The following is a 5,469-nucleotide window of genomic DNA, read 5'->3' as shown; positions in this document are numbered from 1 at the left end:
ACCTGGGACACTTGATAAGCCAGGGACAGAAATGAATAAGTCCGGAAAGAGTGCGGGCAATACTCGAACTAGGCCTCCCAACAACCAAGAGGGAGTTGCGGAAGTTCTTGGGACTCTTAGGCTATTGTCGGTTATGGATAGACGACTATGCCCCCCTTACTAAAGACTTGTACCTAAAACCCATTGAGGAGGCACCCAACAGAATAAAATGGTAGGAGGAGGAGAAAAAGTTAATTGGAATCCTAAAAGGAAAATTGATGGCCGCACCTGTTTTAAGCTTGCCGGATTTTAGTAAGACATTTCATCTCTTTGTGAACTCCAGAAAGGGAACCGCTCTTGGAGTATTGACCCAGGACTGGGGGGGAAAAAGGAAGCCCGTGGCTTTCCTGTCAAAAATTCTGGATCCAGTCTCCCGAGGGTGGCCGGAGTGTGTCCAAGCGGTGGCAGCCACGGCAAAGCTGGTAGAGGAAAGCAGGAAGTTGACTTTTGGGTGCACACCGTCAAGCCGGGTCAGTGGGTCCTGATTAAAAGCTGGAAGCAACGTACCCTCGAACCAACTTGGGACGGTGCCTTCCTGGTACTTTTGACGTCCGAAACGGCTGTCCGTACGGCCGAAAAGGGCTGGACACATTACACTCGAGTCAAGGGACCAGTGCCACAACCGACGGAGGACGAACGAACCTCTCTGACAAAGGCATCTAAGGAACCGAGACCCTGAGAACGAACTAATCGGACTTTGGCGAGTCTAAAGGAACTGTGCCCTCGGGCTACGGGTGTCGCGAAAAAAAAAATGCGGTCAATCGTATTGTTAACTTGCTAAGCCATTATCCTTGGGCAGGGTCATAGTGTGCGTGTTACCCAATTTGGCCTTCGGATAAAACAAGCAGAGGACCGTCAGTGGTTCACCATCTCCGTGCTTGCCAACCAATCAACACAGACATTTAGCTTAGACCTATGTGAGTTGGTGCCCTGTAGGACTAAAAGTGAATGGAATCAAACTAAGCAGAATCTAGAGAGAGAAAGGGGATTCCAGGGTCAGACGTTAGTATTACAATTGCATGGTAGGGAAGGCATAAATAGGCCTCCAGCCCCCGGGGTCCAGGCTGTGGTGTCAGTTGTCCGTGATCCCATCACCCCTGGACGGGATTGTGGGCAGAATCAGTGCAATCCGCTCTATCTGACCATAAAGAACTTGGAAAAGAACGAGGCGAGACTTAATAGAACAATACTGGGTATGAGAGTTGGGGGCCAGGCAAGATGGGGGTGGGTGGGTATGCAGCTGTGCTGCACGTATATCACGGTCATTGAAGCTGAGTCTGGGGGCTCATCCACCACTGATAAGCAGGAAAAGATTAGAATAATTGAGACGACGGATTTGGAAAAGACCTTTGAAATAGACACGGGATACGGGGAGGCGAATGCCTGGATGGAATGGGTCAAATATACTGTGAGGAGCATGAAAAAGAGTGATTGATACGCATGCACGAGTGCCCGCCCTAACCCTCAGGTGGTCCCATTCCCGCTGGGATGGGAGAAACACCCACGAGCCATGGACTACATGATAAGGCTGTACCAGGACCGAGAGGCCTGGAACGACCCCACTTATCGACCCTTGAGTTTGAAGTTTCCCCCCGTCAGGTCTGAGGGGGCGCCCCGCCCGCCATCATTCTCAGGGGTAACGGGTACGCACCAGGCCTGCGTCTCTCGGACCGGACTACAGTGGGACGACGATGTGGGGACATTTGACAAGTGCAGCGGATCAATTCGGCTGGTCAATGAAACTACCGGGGGCGGGAATTACTCCCACATTCATGTGCCTAGGGCAGACCTCTGGTGGTACTGTGGTGGGAGGGTTCTGCGACCGACCCTGCCCCAAAAATGGACGGGCACTTGTGCGATCGTTCAATTGGCCATCCCATTCACCCTGGTATTCGAAAAACAAGAGCAACCCCGTTCTAATGGAAGAACTGAGAGAGCTTTGGAGACCTCTTTCGATGATAACATATATTTAGATGCCATAGGGGTCCCCAGGGGTGTTCCTGATTAATACAAGGCAAGGAACCAGATAGCGGCGGGTTTTGAGTCGTCACTGTTCTGGTGGGTGACCATCAATAAGAATGTGGATTGGATTAATTATATTTACTACAATCAGCAGAGGTTCATTAATTATACCCGGGATGCAGTGAAAGGAATAGCAGAACAATTGGACGCCACTAGTAGGATGGCGTGGGAAAATAGGTTGGCCTTAGACATGATGTTGGCAGAGAAGGGGGGTGTTTGTGTCATGATAGGCACTCAGTGCTGCACTTTCATCCCCAACAACACAGCCCCTGATGGGTCCATCACACGCGCCCTGGATGGACTCACCACATTGGCGGACGAACTGGCCGAAAACTCGGGCATCGACTCTGGCCTCACGGACTGGTTGGAAGCTTGTTTCGGTAAATGGACGGGGGTGGTCGTTCCCTTTCTTGTCTCATGTATAGTGGTGGCAGGAGTACTCACTGCCCTTGGGTGTTGCGTTATTCCCTGTGTCCGGGGATTAACTCAACGACTGATCGAAACCGCCCTTACTAAGAAGGATGTTCCCTATGGGCAGGTTGAACGAATAAATCTCGAGATGGAACAACGTGAATCCCTCTTGGGCGGGGGTAGTATTAGAGACGGGCAGTTTGATGAACAAGCTCGGGCGTTATTAAATGCCCTGGAAAAGAAACTTACGGTTGAAAAATTACAGGCCGTAAGAAAAGACACAGGGGATTTGTAGGGGGTAGTGTAATTTTTAAACGGTTAGCTGCCTTTTAGTCTTTTCGACCTCATAGTGAACACAAGCATGTAGGGGGTAGACGGTTATCTGCCTTTTAGGCTTTTCTACCTCATAGTAAACACAAGCAGACACTCGAAACTGTTGCCGGACCTCCCCCATGTTTATATGAATGAAACAGTTGTAACAGCTTTCCTCGATAGCTGAGAGACCGCCCTTAAACACAGTTGTACAACATCATCCATATAAGGGAAGAACGGGAAGCTCAAACACTGATTGGTCAAGTGAATAACAAAATAATCGCAGGCACCAGAACCCAAATAAGGAAAACAGTGGGGAATCCTAGCACTCATTGGTCAAGGCAGCAGTAGTAGACCCAGCCCACATATACATGTATATAATGCGTGGAGATTACTATGCTTGTGTGTGTGTACCTTTGGGAACAGCACCCGACTTTGCAAAGTTGAATGAAAAAGTTTTGGACAGACTCCTCCGTGTCTTTGTTCCTGGGAAGGGAAATAAAAAGTGCCGTAGATGGGGCTGGACAGCCACTTATCTCGCACACACTTCCTTAGTAAACCACGGCTCACGCGTTCTATATCTCCCTCCCTGCCTGACATGTACATACATATCGAGGACACACAGGAGCTTTTCCTTGAATAAGCTCCACATTTTTAATGTGCTCACCCCCTACAGTTTCCTACCCCACTCTACGCTTCCTAAATCTTACCTCATTGCATCGTGATTTCCCTTCCACCAGCTGAAACTCTTGCTCCGTGGAGTACACCTACACCTTTCCATCACGAAAGTAAACCTGAGAGAGTTGTGATCGCTGTCTCCACAGTGCTCACCTTCTTCCAAATCTAAAACCTGGCCAGGCTCGTTACCCTGTACTAAATCGAAAGTGGCTTCTTCCCTTGAAGGCATGTCTACATACTGTGTCAGGAAGCCCTCCCGCACACACTGGACAAAAACTGAGCCATCTATTGTACTCGTACTCTAGTGATCTCAGTCAATATTTGGATATTGTCTTGAGTGTTCCAGAGTTTTTCATTGTCCCACAGTCCAGATGAAGTTTGTATTCCTCACGTACAGGAGCGAGAAATTCTTTCAATGTCTCAGATCAGTTCCTGTGCCGAGAACATCAGAGTCAATGTCCCTTGCTCTACTCGGACTGACAATTTACACTTCTTCAATCGCCTCTGATTTCATTTCCAAAAGAGTTTCTCAAGATTTCCAACGCTGGAGCCTAAATTATATGGTTTGCTTCCTGAACATTTTTCCAACTGCCAACTGACAATATTTTCACAGTATCTCTTCACAATCCTCTGGCTTGCACCATGCCCAGGGATGAGAAGTCCCGTTTGGTGGAGAGAGTTCCTCGGCTGGTGAGTTTCACTTTGGAACAAAGATGGTTAAGTGGCAATTTCCTGCGGTTGTTTGTAATGATGGGAGAGGGAGCGGTGGGGAATGAGCACTCTGACGAGCAGGAGGAAGTGTTGCCAATGACCAGAGTCAGAGAACAGAGGACAAGGGATTAAAGGAATCCAATGAAAAGCAGCACTTCTGCTCAGGGCGTTCAATAACAACTGCAGAAACCCGATGTGTCGAGCAGTGTATCTGGGAAGAAAAACAGAGATAATGTTTTAAATGTGCAGCATTTCTGACGAAGAACTCGAGTTTCTCAAGTGTAATCAAATTACAGGCCTGGTGTGCAAAACAGGCATTCTGAACTTTGAATTGTTCCAGCAGGAAATCATTCATAACGTATTCAGCAGGATTCGAACCTACGTGGGGAAACCCCAATGGAAAAACCCCAACGGATTTCTAATCCATCACCTTAACCACTCGGCCATGACTACAGACAGCACCGCACCCTGAGCAGTAACCAAATCAGCCGTGATCTCATTGAAAGCTGCCGCTGACTTGAGTTAAATGTTTCCATCTCCTTTCATACCTTTGCTGTCATTTGTAAGGTGCGAGACACCAATATAAAAGAAGAAAAGCACAAAGTTAGGAAAAGATATTTGCAGCAAAATTGAGTCAAAATTATTTCTTGAAAGGAAAATCACACTTGGCAATTTGCTAGATCTCTTTGCGAACATGACCAGCAGAGGTAATCAAGGGAGCTATTGATCTGAGTATTCTTGGACATGAAACAAACAAAGGTTAGTGACATATTCATTTCTTTTTTCAGCGAACGAAATGGTATTTCCTGATGGTTACAATGAAAGAGATGGTTCCCAATAAAAGACAGAGATTCAGTCGCTTGTAGATATACTTCAATATGATATGATTCACTTTCAGCCCCTAATTACCCCAGAGATGGAGGGGGTGAGTTACCTTTCTTCACTCTTCAACTCCACAGCATGGCGGTAAAGACATGAAACCGCTCGACATGGAGTTCTTGAATTGGGAACCAGCGACAATGAAGGAACTAGGCAAAAGTGAGGACTGCAGATGCTGGAAACCTGATTTTAGATCAGAAAATGCTGGAAAAGCACAGCAGCATCCGAGGAGCAGGAAAGTCGATGTTTCTGTTGCCAGTCTTTCTGCGTTCCGCAAACAATTTTCGTTTTTGGCTCAGATTTCCAGCAACTGCAGCTATTTGTATTATGTTAACATTCATCATGTTTTGGACAAAACCAATGACCTGCTCGCATCGGAAAATCGGCAGAAGTACTGGGACACCGACATGTTAGCTC

At 47.5% G+C, this 5,469-nt stretch overlaps 1 non-coding gene across 1 annotated transcript; it reads right to left on the bottom strand.

Moving 5' to 3' along the window:
* Window positions 1-4,530: 4,530 nt before the first annotated feature.
* Window positions 4,531-4,626, bottom strand: trnas-aga (transfer RNA serine (anticodon AGA)). The gene is given in 2 exon segments: window positions 4,531-4,575; window positions 4,590-4,626. It is a non-coding gene; the product is annotated as a tRNA-Ser (tRNA).
* Between the last annotated feature and the right edge of the window lie 843 nt (window positions 4,627-5,469).

This window comes from Chiloscyllium punctatum, chromosome 4 (genome assembly GCF_047496795.1).
Source record: "Chiloscyllium punctatum isolate Juve2018m chromosome 4, sChiPun1.3, whole genome shotgun sequence".
Classification (NCBI taxonomy): Eukaryota; Metazoa; Chordata; class Chondrichthyes; order Orectolobiformes; family Hemiscylliidae; genus Chiloscyllium; species Chiloscyllium punctatum.
The sequence above is the reverse complement of the archived record's forward strand: the minus strand, read 5'-3'. Positions and strand labels throughout refer to the sequence as shown.